The sequence below is a fragment of the Hesperophylax consimilis genome, chromosome 1, assembly GCF_061612785.1.
Source record: "Hesperophylax consimilis isolate HC1 chromosome 1, BYU_Hcon_1.0, whole genome shotgun sequence".
Classification (NCBI taxonomy): domain Eukaryota; kingdom Metazoa; phylum Arthropoda; class Insecta; order Trichoptera; family Limnephilidae; genus Hesperophylax; species Hesperophylax consimilis.
In genome coordinates this window covers 47,736,608-47,753,727 of record NC_142836.1, presented here as the reverse complement: position 1 = coordinate 47,753,727, position 17,120 = coordinate 47,736,608, and the positions used below count along the sequence as shown (strand labels likewise).

At 33.9% G+C, this 17,120-nt stretch overlaps 1 protein-coding gene across 2 annotated transcripts in view; it reads left to right on the top strand.

Annotated features, from left to right (window-relative positions):
* The first annotated feature begins 2,384 nt into the window (after positions 1-2,384).
* Positions 2,385-17,120, top strand: part of GV1 (nuclear protein GV1) — a 72,198-nt gene continuing 57,462 nt past the window's right edge. Inside the window, exon 1 of one of the 2 annotated variants that reach the window (XM_089639628.1) lies at positions 2,385-2,435. The gene's annotated coding sequence lies outside the window, so the exon portion shown is untranslated. Of the gene's footprint in view, positions 2,485-17,120 lie in introns of both variants that reach the window. The other variant, XM_089639637.1, reaches the window with a different exon arrangement.

Here is a 17,120-nt window from a genome sequence, read left to right as displayed (position 1 = left end):
GATCAGAATAGCCAGGTACTTCTACACCTTCTTCTTACAATTTCCTTCCCTTCCCCACTATCTTCAGCCTCATAAAATATATTCCAATTGGGGATGTCATAGTCTTACTGGCTCAGACGATTGGGAGCAGTTGGTACTCTTGTGCGGTTTCACATAAAAAATAAATACTTATGCAGCAGAAGTGCTCCTCCAAATTTTGAATTATTTCTGTCTTTCTCGGATTCAAATTTTTTCTTCAATTAAGGTATAATATATGCATGCCTATTTTGTAAATATTTTTGAAAAATCTTATTTTTTAGCACACTATTTCTTTCACCCTTGCGAGTGCAATGATGTCTCATTTAAAAAAAACTGATTTTTAAACATAAAAAGCGTAAATTCTTAAACAATTATAAAATATATTATACTAGACACCATTGTTATGTTGTTTGACGGCATGTAAGGAGGGTGGGGGTATGAGTCAATTTCTTGAGTCCAATATTTCCCAAGCAGCGGTGACTAGACCCTGCAAGCAACTTTTTCAAGGTACGTACTTTTTTATTCATTATGTAGTCAGTCTGGGTTCTTTAGTTTTGTTGGTTTTTAGATTCGATGGAACTTACAAAAAAGGCCTTCGCAGCTGTTGTAATTAATACGGAAAATAAATCAAAACAACGTTTCTATTGTCACCTATAACCGTGTCATTTGCTTCTTAACATGTCAACTGTAAACACGCAGAGTCTTAGTACAAAGTACAATGGTTATTAGGTACTGCGTAAAAAGTATTAAAATATAGCAGCTTATGGCTGGTATTTATTGAAAAATAATATTAGGAGGATTAATTAAGGATTAACCAGTTTAAGGATTCTAGTTTTATACATACGAGCTTCGAATTGTAATTAAACTGTGACTCTGTCTGTAACTCCAATTCGATAGAACTGTTTGTGTGAACAATTCAGAGATTGAGGTTCCAACAGAATTCTAATTCTATATTTGATTTGTGAATTTCGGTTTCGTTGGTCATTCGAAAGTTATATTTCCGACCATCTTTAAAATTAACAGTGCTTGTTTTTGAAAAGCAATGCTCCAGATACAAATATTTTTTAGTAAATATTTTTCATTAGAATAATACACAAATAACTTTGTTTACATCACTTTAAAATATATAATCTCTACATGTTTCATGAACAATGTTCACCTCATCAGGAACAAGTATATACTAAAGTCATTAGTAAAGAAATTAGAAAACATGAACATAAAAAGAAGACTAAATTAATAAGCAAAAAAAAATTATAAACCCACTTTTATATATTTTCCAACTAAACTGGTCTTTCCCGTCTAACAATATTGTAATTCCCAATTCTGAAAAACTCCGCCCCCTTTTACCCCCCCCCACTTCTTCCCCTGTTCAATTATAATCTATATTTAATTTTTGACTTTAGTAGGTGAATGTTGATGAAACATGTAGAGGTTATACATATTAAAGTGATGTAAACAAAGTTATTTGTGTATTATTCTAATAAATAATGACATCACAAAGTGATAAGCTTTGAGAAGAAATTTTCTTCGAAAAATTAAATATTTTTCGATTCCCGAATCAGACTATTATAATATCCCGTGATTTATCCCGGATCTGCGCTCGTAATAATAATACTAGATAATCGGTGATAAAATGTCTGCGAAGCTTATTGCTGGTGATAAACATAATTGAAATATATATTTTTTAAATATTATATTTCAATAATACATGATCGATGTAAAGCAATAGACTATAAACGAAAATGTCAATATTTTTTGATACATGTAGTGATCGATAATTTTTCTACCTAATACTACTTTTGAGCGAATTTGAAGCGATTATTTTTGTTGATCTATTTTACCACCATCACTAATACATAAATAATGATGTATATTGTGTAGCTGTCTACCTGTTAAACCCATTTTGTTTATCTCTGAAACATTGCAGAATATATCACTTTATAATAGGTAAATAAAAAACAGAGTAAACCTATAAAGGTAATATCTATGAATTAGGAACCTACTACTGAGGCGGGAAAAATGAATTAACATTGCATCATTGTCACAAATCACACATTGGAAAACAAAGAATGGGAAAAAGCCGAACACACCACACTGTTATTTTTTTCATTTTTCATTATCACGAAAACAATCCTAAGTCATTTTAACTCCTACTCTGCAAAACTTCTATCCACATAATTATATCTAGAAATCAGTAAAAGTGCACGGAACAAAACAAGAAATGCATTAGCAAGATAAACAGAAATAGTCTGTTAGGTGATACTGCCTTTTTTATGTGGGGTCGGTTGAATTCATCTTCATTGTCTCCCCCCTTGTTTCCAGCGGTCGGCGAGATGTCTTGGGATTCTCTGCACCTCATCAGTCCGCGTTTGACGGCGGCAAAAGAGCTACGCGCGCGCAGTACGAAAGTTTTCGCGGTAAAACTAATTTTCTTCATTACATTCTGTTCCACATATTATTTATGCCGTAAGAGGTTTTGAGGTTACTTCGTTATCGCGACATGATATAACATTTTTAACGACTCGCGCCGGAAATTATGAAAAATAAACAATAACACACTCACGCCTTCATGTGACAGTGATATTTATTTAATAATTTGATTCTACTTTGTGCTTTTGGGTTTATTTAATGTCACCTCGACTATTTTTATTTAGCTTTGCGAGTGAATGTAATATTTTATGTTATCTTACATAATTGTACCTATTCTAAAGGATGCCGGATTTAAAAAAGCAGGTAAGGATTTGTCGCACGTTTTGGAAGTTAAATATATTGATTTTTCGTAATATTTTTGTGTTACGTTCCAAAGAATTTTCTACGAATTGTATGCCAAGGTAAAACAGTTAGAATTAGTTTTTCATGCCTTAGTTACCAGAAGCGAAAAATCCTTTAATTTTTAAAGTTTAATCGAGATTAAGTACTCCTTAAAACAGTCCAGTGTCAATTTTTAAAACTTCACTCTATCACACTCAAAAGTCACGAGCCGTCATTGCAGTACACCCTTGTTAAGTTAGTGTTGTTCGTAAATTACTATAAAAAAGGAAAATAAAATAACGAATGACGGTACATCTGAACTTGACTAAAAGAAAGAATATAATAACTGATGCATCCCCAGAAATATTTTGATTTATTTTTTGTTATCAGATCTTATTTCTTCGTCTTTTACTGTTTTCCGTCGTTTTTCTCTCCTGAGCCTTGTGGTATTCCCTAATTATGGTGGTGAACTTCCGCTGATTTCGGGCGCAGAGTCCGTTGTGCGGAATTACATACAAGTCGTAACCAGTATCAAGAAGATTGTACAACGATGTAAATAGCTCATTTGATTTATGTTGAATTCCTGCTCGCTGGTTCATTAGATAAAATAATTGATCGATTGATTCCATATCATTAAAAACAAGACACTATATAATCTTGGCTCTCGTTCTGATTTACTTATGCGTCGACACTCGCAGAAATGTTAATTTGATTTATTAGAAAACTAGTAACAATACTGATTAACCTTTTAGGAATTTATTGAATCATTACAGGGTGTCCTTGAAAAGGCGTGTTACTCAAAACGGTAACGAGAAGTCGCCCATCAATAACTATAATTAGTATACTATTATACAATCTTCAATGTCAATGGTCATTATTGATTGTCTATTCTGTTTATAAAGGAATATATCGCAAGTTTGTGGTTCATTGTGTTACTGAAAAACTTAAACCTAGACTTTTGAAACTGGTGGTTTAAAGAGGCCACTTGCTGCTTCTCATTTGAAAGTTTTTTCAAATGAGAGAAAGAATAAGAAAGAAAGAATTGACATGCAGTTTAGGCTCCTTGTACTCGTCCATCTTGATGAGTTTTATTTTATTTTATGTGAGTACCGCACATGAAACCAACTGCTCCCAACCGTCTGGAGCCAGTGAGACTATGGGATCTGTAATAAGGGTATGTTGTGACGCTGAAGGTAGTGGGGGGGGGGGAGATGTGGAGAGGGAAGGTTGGGAATTACCTGGTTTTTCCGATCTGGTCACCAAACATGGCTATTTCAAGCATCGTTGAAATGCAAAATGGATGTTTTTCATCACAGCGTTACTGAAAGTATTTACCACTCTGGAACGTACCACAAATGTAATATATTCATAAAAATATTTAAAACTATTTTTGTCAACATACAGCAAATCATGTAAAATATATGTGTTAATAATTAATAAATTGTGAAATAACACAAATTTATCAAATAATATTTAAATATTTATCAATGCGTCAACTTTACTTGTTATTTAAAAAAGACTTTTTCGTTTTCTACCCTTTATAACATTATTGTTTTATTTTTATTGATTCTATCATTATTGACTTGATCATCGTTTTTATAATGTTTACCGGCTTTATCATTGTTAATTTGTAAAAAATTATTGATAATTTCATGTTTGCTGTTAAGACAATTATTTGTTTTGTAAAATATTTTACTCTTGATTTTATCTTTGTTGATTTTGTCATATCACACTGTGCTGTCCCCACCGGCTAGGCGGATAGTTACATTATAACTTCCCATATCAGATGCCCTTTTGCATGCAAAAAATAGACGCAATGGAAATTGAAATCGCAACCTGAATAGATCAATAAACGTATAAAAAAATACTCGGTGCGAAACCAGTTCTCTAAATAATGTCCATAGGGGCAGAGTTGACAACGTCACGACTATTATGAAATTCTAAAGAATTGTTTTCATAACATATTGTATAACACAAATGTTAAAATACATTTTCACTTCATTTATTATTCTGTACAAGTACCCACTCTAGTTATATTACGAGAATATTTACTCAATTCTGATAAGTAAAAAGTAAATGAGTAATATTTAAATGTATATTACGTTACGTTAATTACTTAATTAAGAAGCCCGCGCTTTAACCCGCCCGAAAATGAACTCCTTAAATTATTGATATTATATAACATGCATTATGTACATAATATATATATTTTCAAATTTAATGTAAATAAAATAAACATTAAATAAATGTACATACTTTATACCACAAATATTTTTAAAGTTATTCTCTGCAACGAAAAGAAATCGTTTTCAAAACAGCCCCGTTTACTTTTTTGTATTCAAATATTATAATTTGCTCGATTGATTCAACTATCATTCCACTACCATTTTACTTGAAAACATTTTGCATGAATAAGGTCAATTTAACTTCGTACCTTTATTTATTAATTTGCTTTTTAAATGATTTGTTCTCGGTGAAAATAGTTTAGATATAAATCTTGCATGTAACACAAATTGGTTTCATTCGTTGACAAAATGGTTTTTGTATTTTTTTCTAGTAATTTATTGGTCTGTTTAATGGCCATTATAATAGTAAGGTATTTTTTGGTCTACAGTTTGCTGTTAGAAGGCTTTGTGTTAATCTAGGTTAACATTTTTATACATGATTAAGTAATTAAGTTTTTCTAGAAGAGTTCGTTTGCTTTTTCGAGTTTTACTCCCGCAATGTTTAACGTCTTTGAGGTTGGTGTAAATGTTCCTGTCCGAGTCAATGTCGTTAGTAAGATTGGCGATAGCTGAGTAGGCATATAATGATTTAAATAGTAGTTAAATTATATTACTTCAATGACCAAGGTGTAATCTGTTATAATCACAATTGGATTTTTAATTTTTTAGATACAAACATTAAAACAGTCGATTAATACTATGGCAGATTACACTTATATGTTTTTATCTAATACGTGTCTGGGGGTAAAGTGCGCTAATTTTGGGGGTGACTCTACATGATAATACAAGTACACAAGATAATTTACGTTTTTAGAAATTCCAACGTATTAAGGTAGTTTTTAGGTAATAAAGGTGAATTGTTTGTATCGGAAAATAAATATTCTTCTACGGAAAAATATTTTTAAATGAGAAAATAAACATTGGAATTTCTAAAAAGTTATTTATCTTTTTTACTTCTTCTATCATGTAAAATCACCTTCCGAAGATACTGCACCCCCGGACACCCTGTATAATCACCCGGGATGGATTTTCGCAACGAGTTTTACGAGAACTCGATAGGTATAAATCTGGTGCATAAAATAAAAGAGTTCATACTTATTTGGTGCTGTAAATAAGGTAGGTAAATAATACATTTAAGTAAATTTAATAAAATAAATAACTTTGTGTACACGACTATTTTATCAAATAAAGAATCGACGTGTTTGAAAACCAATGGTTTCTTCATCAGGATAAGCGTATAATAATAAAATAATATTATACGTTTATCCTGACGAAAAAAACGTTGGTTTTGAAACATGTCGATCTTTTTTGATAAAATTTTAGTGTATACAAAGTTATAAATTTTATTTAAGTTAAAATGCCGCCACCAAGTGAAATTTCAATTATTGATGAAATGAGCAATATAAAAAATGCATGTTTTGTAAAATTTGTATCCGTTGGACAAAAATTAATCATTTCAGAAACTTACTACAACTTAACCATTTATCCATCATAAACAAACAGAAGCCACGACACGGGCAATCCAAAATCACCACTCTCCGCCAGTATGGATTTTTTTACCATTTTCTTGGATAGATTCTACGAACCCATAGTTTTTTTTTTCCCCGAGCATATTATAAAGCAACGGAGCTTTATAAGAAAAACTCCTATGTCCAAAGGATGTTCTGGTATTCACCGGCTGATACATAAAAGTTAATCTCAATCTAGTGTTATGCACTTGTTGTGATCTTCTCGCAGTATTAATGTTGTTGAGAAATTTACTGAGAACCTGTATTATGTACATCTACCTTATTGACAAAATTTTACTTTCACTATATAATAACCGTAATGAATATAAAAAACTCTTCTTATAAATTATAACCTAATTGAATTATTATTCTTTGAGTTTTTGAGATAGGTATTCAATAGAGATTTTTTAAATAAGAAAAACTGCGTGCCTTTTCAATGCGTGAGCTTGATCGTGCGTTTTTTGCTAACGTCTACTTAAGGCGGCATCAGACAGATCACTCGGGTGAGTGTTCACTTTAGTGAACGTTCAATTTGTTTCATTTCGCGTCCACACGGCACATACAGAATTATATAGAAATGAACATTCATACGTCCTTTCACACTATGATGTCGGGAGCTTAGATTTGTGATCATGGAATGATCGATGAATCGAATGAGAATTTTACAAAAAAGAGGCGAAGAAAACGTCGACGGTGGGGCAGACGGTATTGGGATCTTCAAATACATTATTGAAAGAAGTAGCTGAAAAAAATCTTGAATCACACATTAATCATTTTCGAATTGATAAAGTAAATTTAAAGAACTACTACTACTTGTTGCTCCCTCAATAAAAAAAGAAGATACGGAAAAATTGTCGAATTCCGCCTCATGCTAAGGTTCTTAAAAAAGGAACACTTGATTTCAACTTTAATATCAAATTAAGTTGGGGGGTGAAGTAAATATGAACAAAATAGGTATTTAGGTTGTTAGTTTGGATTAATTTAATAATTTCCATACATAACATTAATGCATCTTTGACCATCTCTCCGACATAAATAGGTGTTTTTTATAGTTTTTTTTTATAGTGAATACCTCACAAGAGTCCCAACTGCTCCCGTCTGGAGCCAGTGAGACTATGGCATCCCCAATTGGGGGATGTTGTGAGGCTGAAGGTAAGTGGGGAAGGGAAAGAGGAAGGTGGGGAAGTACCTGGCTATTCAGATCTAGTCACTAAACACGGCTAAAGCCATTTGGAGCAACGTTTCAATTCTGGATGGTGGTCTTACACCAGGGTGATACTGGTAGTATCTTCCACTCTGGAACGTGCCGAAAATATACTATATATTATTTTTAATTAATTAATTGTGAAATAACACAAATTAATCAAATAAAATTTATTTGCGCACGCCGGGTTCGAACCCGCGACCTTCGGAATGGCAGTCCAATGCGTTACCACTGGACTATGCCGGCCGTCAATTATATAAAATAGTATATATCTAGTAATTAATGTTGAAACCATGAGCTATTTATATTTTTTTGCGTATTAAGCATGAATCAGAATTGGACAAAGTTATGGAGATACTTTGATGGGAGAGAGTATTGAATAAAGCTTCAAATTGCACTGAGGGAAATGAACAAGCGTTCATTCCGTGTCCAGACGTTTCATTTTTCTTTCATTCCGAGCGTGAATTAAAGATGCCGAGTGCCAAAATCCAACATCGACGGATCGGTTTAATAATGAATTTATTCGGTACTTAATTTCATTTTGTGTTCAGACGTTTCACTTCGAGTGAAAGAGGCAAAATAAAAGACAGAAACCAACGAAAAGTAAACCGTCTGTTTCCCGTTTTACGTTCGGTTAGGCCAAAACGCAAAAAATCAGTGTTGCCAAAGGATACTGTATTGAGCATTTGCAAAAAACCGATAATAATACGATTAGTACTGGGTTACAAAAACAATCTACAACCTCACTATGATGGAAAAGATTTTTTTAATCTGGTATCTTCGCCAACCAGAGGTTGTCTGTTAGCAAGTCTCTTAGAAACCTTCATCGCAAAATAAAGGGTACACCTCCCCGTACCCAAAGGATTTTCTCCAGCTACTCCTGAGCATATTGGAGTAAAAAAATGTTGATGTTATTTTGATGTTCGATAATATATTTTTTTTCATTTAAAAACAAAACAATTCAAACACACGTCGTCACTAATCACATTGCCACCAATCACGTGAAACACGTTGTGTTTTGTGTATGCGGTGCTGCTGAAACGAAACGGAGTGTGTATCATGTGACCCTCTAGGATGTACCAGGTGACCACGTATGATGGGAAAATATTTTTTTTTTGTTCTTAATCGAAAATAAATATGAAAGGACAGAAAAAGGTCATCAGTTTTAGCTTAGGAATCGATTGTTAAAATTTTCCGGGTACATGCTGATACACCCCGTACAGAAAAATTATACTGTTATGATTTAGAAACCCTGAGGTATCGAGTTATCTTCTGCCTAGTCTTTCAGCAATCTTTCCTGGAATGGTCAAAAACAAGACCACTTGGTTAATAGACCAGTTTTTTTTTAACTTATCCAGTTTTGTGATCTTCTTCTTTATGTATGAATTTATTCTTCTTTACAATGTATTATCGCGCTTGATGTTTATTTTTCTCAGACCGGTAATTTCATGTCACAAAAATTAACCATGCTCTAAGACTAATAACATTGCGAAAGCTTCACACAAAAAATCCATACAATTTCATTTATTAAGTACCTATATAATATATTATATTAGTAAAGTATGCCGTGACTGACGTGGATTTCTTAACAAAATGATAACATTAAACGTTTGTCTTGTTTACTTACCCAAAAACTATAAAGTTTTTAATGTCGGGATATTATGAATAAAACTTTAAATAATTACCACGTAAGTTAGTCGTTTTCCTTTTTACGACATTTACCAACACAAATAATTTATTTTTAAGTGAATAGTTTTGACTTTTTATACAAATTTATGACAAAGGCGTTCGATTTGCACACTTTTTAAAAGAAATACTTCTCACTGTGCTGTATTGTTATTTTATTTAGCAAGTACGGAAACCACATTATGTATTTACTTACTTCTATAACCGGCTCATATAATTTTATAATCATTTCGATGAAATAATCTTGTCACAGCATTTGAGGTTTCTATTGTTGATAACGTTTTTCTTAAAAGATAAACTTTCTTTTCACAGTTGATCTATTTTTGAAGATAAGACATTTATGGCTTGAAATAATTGAACACAACTGTCTCGCTACCTGTCCATATTGGAAAGCATCGTAATAAATTGAAAGAAGTCGAAATTATAAAGAAAGGCCCATAAACCTTTCACCGTAAATCTGTCCTGATGATAAAACGTCTTGATGTTCTAATACTCTTTAAAAAAGATAAATGACATTATGCATTGTTCATTTCTATATTATCTAGTGACGGTTATACGATATGATTTAAAGATTATTTGCAACTTCTTAATCAATGTTAACTAACAATGATTACGAATTGATTTATATTCGGTTACTTTGGTATTATTATGACTTCTTTTTCGGTTACATAAGTATATATACTAATGGTAAATACAGTTTAACTCCATTAATGGAGGAATGAACGCGGTTGGCGCTAGCAAAAAACTGTCCAAAGAAGCGAAGCTAGCAGTCCACAGTGGAGGCATTCAACTGGCAGAGGAAGGATGAAAGTAGATTGAATGCTGTAGAAATGAGACCCCTGAGGCGTATGGGTGGTAAAATCATGTGTGATCTTTCGAGAAATGTGGAAATCCGCAAAAATGCAGGGCTGTTGTGAGCGTAATAAGTAAAATTAAGAAAAGGACGCTAATATGGACGCCCGTGGAAGACAAGGCACAATGAAGTGAATCTGATGCTTGAGTTAGGCCATGTCAAGAGTCAGAATAATAGAAGAGTATACATGAGACGATGTATGACTGTAAATGAGGCAAGGAGTGTGTGCCAAGACCTAGTTGCTTGACAGTCCGTCTTCTCTTCTTTCCCCTGTGGGAAGCGTGATTATTATTTTATAAAACATGTAATAATATTGAGTGACTTGCCGCTCATGGTAGGCGATAATGTGATGTTTGAAAATTCAAAATATGGTTTGGGATAGTGAATTATTTGTTTGATGTTTGGCCAACAAGAAGAAAACATTTTTAGCAGCTTGTTGCTGTCTGAAGAAACGCCGGGGATGCGCATCTCCTGAAAGGTTTACGCGTCGTGAGGTGGTAATTCAGATGTTGCAAGATAATAATGATATATTTTTTGTTTTTTTTTTTTTTTAAATCAACCCGTAATAAAAACAATATTTTCAATTTTCAGCCAATGTCTTGGGTCGGTTAGCAGCCAATTTCAGAGAAATTCGTGTGTGTGCACGTCTGTGTGCGTGAGTGCCACATACAGTTGATAGTATGCATTGTCATCGATATCGAGTTAACCAGCCTGGGAATCGAACTCATGACGCTGGGTAAAACTCATATTTCAAAGATAATTGATATTTATAAATTTCAATGTCTAGATATTTTTTCCATGTAGTATATACACTGAAGGGAATACCAGGGCTTCACGTGCAGGAAAAAGGTTAGTAAAATATTTTAAAATAAATTTGTTCAAACACCGACTGTATCTAATTGAAATACATGCTTGATGGACCAGAAGCCAGAGGGCTGCACGTTGCACGCATGTCTGTCCGCAAAGACTGGTTTTGATTTTTCACATTTTTGTTCAACTGAGGGATTTCGATTTTATGAGAACAATCAATCAACCAGAGTGGAAGATACTACCAGTATCGCCCTGGTGTAAGACCACCATTCAGAATTGAAACGTTGCTCCAAATGGCTTTAGCCGTGTTTAGTGACTAGATCTGAATAGCCAGGTACTTCCCCACCTTCCTCTTTCCCTTCCCCACTTACCTTCAGCCTCACAACATCCCCCAATTGGGGATGCCATAGTCTCACTGGCTCCAGACGGGAGCAGTTGGGACTCTTGTGAGGTATTCACTATAAAAAAAAAAAAAAAAAAAAAATCTGTGATAAAAAAACTACTTTGAAAAATATTTATTTTAGCAGAAAAGTGTTGAACTGTTGTGCCATTATATATTTAATTCCCTAGCTTTTGGAATTACATATTTACTTTTTCGTCAGCAATTGTCAATATATCATGTGAGCTGTGAGCGTATTCAATGCATATAAAATCCATCCAAGGACTATAAATCCAGAACACAGATCTCAATAAATCTAAATCGTGTTGCAACGGATGTGATAAAAAACTACTTTGAAAAATATTTATTTTAGCAGAAAAGTGTTGAACTGTTGTGCCATTATATATTTAATTCCCTAGCTTTTGGAATTACATATTTACTTTTTCGTCAGCAATTGTCAATATATCATGTGAGCTGTGAGCGTATTCAATGCATATAAAATCCATCCAAGGACTTTAAATCCAGAACACAGATCTCAATAAATTAAAATCGTGTTGCAACGAATGTGATACGCTTGAAATTTGGCAAAACGGACGATCATTTTTTGTAATTGGAAATCAATTCTCCAAAATGAAATACACGTTTCAATGTAAATGCGGTAATACGTATGTAAGTTGTAAGTATCTACTCATTCAAATATCGAATTGACAGTCGCCAATCTTCGTTTACACTTAAGTCGAACACAGCCTTCGGATAATAGAATGTCTGTCAAAATGAAGATGAAAAAAACTTGTTTTATCTCGGCTCAATGTCGTGATTCTGCGCGCATCTGCCTTGAGTTTTTTTGTATTCTATTAACTCGAGTAGATACCGTCGGTATTACAGCCGTGCACGATGACTGCTATAATAAATTATTCACCGACCTGGTAATTGAAATTCCGATGAACAATAGAAACTTTTTCGACTTAATAATAATTATTAGAAAATTAGACACCAGATATTCGTTTGAAGCAGCTAGTTAAAATATCGATTTGAGTTAATTTTTTTACTTTATGGTAGATACAAATATGGTAATAGATAGTTTAATAACAAATTTTGTTATGCAGGTTTGTCTTTTTTTCTATTTTTCTTATCCATTATTACAGTCTGAGAAATAATAATTGGTCATCTGCAGCAATATAATATAAGAAATTGAACGGAACGAAGCTAAAATTAAGTGTTTTGGAACGAATCGGTAGGACCATCGGCTAAAAAAAAATGGAAATTCATGGTTCACTTATTTTCTAGTATGAATAAGAAAAAAGGTCATTGTAAAAGAGGAATAACAACTTAAAGTCTAATAACAGGTTATAAGATGCGCATTTGGTATAATCATTCGAAGATTTATGAAAATGATCGAGTGGTTAAGAGAGCAAACCGATTTTGTTTTCGATTTCACCAAAGCAATTGGTAATAGGCAGGATACATCGCTCAGAGAGCGGACGTAAACAAAAAAAGTCATCAAATATGTGTGCTCAAGGGGTTTTAAGGCTGCCCTTAGTCAATTTAAACTGAATCTCCAGATAACGGTTAGAATAAATCCGAAGTAAAAACAACTTGGTGAGGGGTTCATCCAGAAGTCAATATAGTGTGGGTAGTGGAGAAGATGGAAATGGTTGTCAGTCCACAAACCACACACTATCTGGATCTGTTGTTTCATTATCCCGCTTTACGAGTTCCTTTCAAGTTCACAATGTTACAAAATCAGCATTTTGCATAGGTTTTTACTATAGTTTAGTGTTTCGATTCTTTAGAAAATAAGAGAAACGTGGAAAAACGAATGATGAAACCGAAAATATGAGAAACGTGGAAAAACGAATGATGCAACCGAAAATAGGAGAAACGTGGAAAAATGATTGATGAAACCGAAATATTTCATGTCTTACAAATGAATACTATTTGGATAATTTGTACGTCACCGTTTTAGGTAAAAAAGGCGAGGCACAATATTATTTTCTTGGTTTTTTCTGATTATGTACAAAACAGATACAAAAACAACACTTACTTGGCAGGTAGATTTAGATTAACAAATTCATTGATTAGTTTGAACTTGGAGAGGATATAATTTTACACGCAGATGACACCATATTTAAAACGCTGCACATTGTATGATTTTACACATGCTATTTTATCCTCCTTTGCTATTAATATTACAGAAATTTGAAGCTTATTGGCAACAATACAGTTGTTATTATTAGATGTACTAATATTTTTATTTTTAAATCTTAGGAGTGAAAATTTTTATTACTAAATATGCTTAAAATTCCAAAAATTCTATTTGAAAAACAAATGGATCAATAATATTATACTCGTAAGAAATCTTTGTGTATATTTATTCGAAACAATATTGTCCCCTCCATCTTTTATTTTTATTACCGCAATAAATTCAACTTACGTTTATTGTTGACCAGCCCTGGAATATCTACCATACTATTAGTCTTCGTAAGCTTTTTTTATTTATTTATTTGTATTTTCACGGATGACTTCTTTAACCACAAGGTCATTAAAGTATTCGGCACGAGATGATGAATTACGTTTTTTTACGAGTGGCTCTGTCAGCGATGGTAAATCTAAGCGAAGTCATCACGTTCTGATATTTTTTGTTGTTATTATTAAATGCTTAATACTGTACAAAAGGCAGATAAATAAACATCATTCTAAAAAATGCATAACCACCATGCAACAAATTCCTCGGTTTAATCTGCGCATCCAAATATTTAATTTTTTAAGGGCACAGCCGTATTTTTGGTAATGTGAAAGCAGTTTTCTAAATATTTCTAATGGAATACCTTTTAATTTATATTAAATCGCGATACAATTTTTTATTTATTCTTATTTGATTGTTCAAACAACATTGTTTGAAAAAATTGATTGAAAAACAATATTCATGACTCATGATTTTTATTATTCCACAACAATAACTTCGTGTTCAATTCTGTTATGGAGAGAGTACTGGGCAATGGGCTTACAGATGTCACTGATATTTTCGATTTAAATCTTGACACACTCAAAGAAAAATTATTTCATCACGTTTTAGATGTAAATAACAAGTAATCATAATTTATGCATATGCTTAAGTATTCATAATATCTTCTTAATTTTTTTTTATTACACGTGTAAAAAATTCAAGGGTTTTTAAAGTAAAGTACATTAAGTTTGACGATTGAACAGATCAGTTGCCAAGCTTGTAGTGTTTTTACCGTGTCTCCCCTAGCTTTTTAACGAATTAACATTTTGTTACGTTTGATTTGAAACTTCTCGCGGTTTATCAACCCTTCAATCTCAACGAATTAATATGTCACGTTGTGTCAATTTTTTGTTTCGACAGGGATTAATTCATTGAAGGATCCTTTTAATTGGTTGTGGTAACTTTGGTTCTTTTTAGATGAGGCGTGTTACATTCTGTATGGTTTGAAAATAAGACAATGACCGACTACCCTGATTTTAACTACCTTTTCCTACCTTGTTTGCTCGCCAGAACGTTTCAGGTCGCTGCAGTCGATAATGTGCTAATATAATGAGACAATTAATTATAAGTTAAGTACATGAAATTCGCTATATACAATTCAATTCAATATGCACAAGATTCTAAGTTAATGATTTGACTATGGATTGTTAGTTTTGTGAGTTATTTCTATGAATAGGTATTTTCGGGAATAGCTAGAGACAAAACATGTGTTGCTTTCGATTGGTCTCCGTCCAAATCCCATCCATCAACGTGACCAGCTCGAGAGCAGCCAAGTTGATAGTCCAATCCCAACACCTCCAGAAATGAATTGAATATCGCTCAGCGACAGATGAAATAATGACATGTTTTGCCTCCTGCCGGAGGGTGATGAAGGTGGGATGTGGGTCCTTGGTGGTAAATGATGATGTTGATGATGATGATGAATGATGAAGATTCATCTTATACCGTTAGGTACAAGGAGCTGCTCCGGTTCGGTGGGCATGATAGCCTGATGTCAGGAACCATTTGGGTCACGTGGGTAGCGCGAGGTCTAGGTCGCGTCAACCTCCCCCAAATCGATGGTGAGTTAAGCTTCGCCAGCATGCCGAAAGTTAGGAGTCCACTCTACTAACCTCAAACATAAACATATACTGAAGTGGTTTGCATCAGCAACGTCAGGAGTTCGGGAGTCCAGTGAACACCCCTCTGGTTTGCGCTTGTAAGAATAATGATGAATTCAGCTTCAGTTTGTTCGGCTTCGCCTCTGCAGTCACGCTACTCCAAATAGCTCCTGGCTCCAGTCTATACAGCTTCTCGTTCCAGTAGAGGTAATGACACATACTTATCATATGTACAATACAGAACATACCTCAAGTCTTTCGTCCACACTCAAAATAGTCATTTCAATATTTAATTTGAATGAGGGCGTCCTTCCGACATAACGAGTGTTTCCGAGACGGGAGATTTTACCCCACTTCAAAGTCATGGTCACTCGCTCTATCGTTTGTCACCCTCCGCTCGCTTCAAATATCAAAGAATGGTAGAAAGTGATATCCTCGACTTCCGGCGCTAAGGATCAGGGATACTGGAATCATCAGGTCGTGAATCTGAAATCATCCGATCTCCGTCAGCTCAAACGGTTTCAGTCGGAGTCAATTTCCAACCTAATTCTGGATGACTTCTCCTCCTATAGTGGGGTAAGTACTTATTGAATTTGACAGGAAGGACGTCAGAAAGCGCCGAAACAACTTCATATTCGTCACGATCCCTTCGTTCTGTCAGCGAGAAAATCCTCCCCATACGCCAGACAAGAATAGCATAGCCCTTATCCGCTTTGTTCCTTCGTCTACCAGCTAATTCAAGTAGGAAAGCCCATTAGCAATTTTCGTTCCCTTCGATTTGAACTCCGTGAAAAGCGTCCTCTCACCAGCTGAAAATACTCGAAACAGGGGTCTATTCAGGGTGACTATCTAAGGCTGGTCCGCCAACACCTTCGACAGAAACCGGTGCTTTTTACGGGAATAACTCAACCACACCTGAGCAGGGTAAAAACCGGCGCTACTCTACTGGAAATAGACTTTATCTCGGTATCCAGGGTTATCGACTTTGCTAACACAAAAGTCCCTATTAGGCAAGCCAATCACAAATTTCGTTCCCTTCGCTTTTGTCGCTTTGATAAGATAGGACAGCCTACGGAAAATTCGTACACTTCGTCCCCGCCAAATTTATGAAAAATGAAAATCTCACTTGACAGAATAGGAATGCCAGACAGATGCATTCTCTCGGCGGCTAGCTTCAATCCGCTGCGTTATCCCGATTCAAAAATGAATGAAAAGAGTGATGTTTGAATAAGTTATATTTAATTAAATATATTTTATGAATTTCGTATAACCTAATCGTTAAATATTATTACTGGAGAATTATTAAATCATTTTAAATTGCGAAAAATAGTCTAACTCATAAATAATGTCTATTGTTGAATGATCTAAAGCGGCTTCAGGGTAACCGCTCTTCGTCCTTTTTGTAATAGCCAAGACCCGGTCGCTTCAATGCAATAGGTGATTTATGGCCTCCTTCGCTAACGGGTACCTATAGTACTCAAGTTAAATACCCTTACTTCAAAATACAATTGGATTATTTGGTTTACATTAGGGAAATAAGTGTTAATAATTAGATTATAATAGACTTACCGATACATCT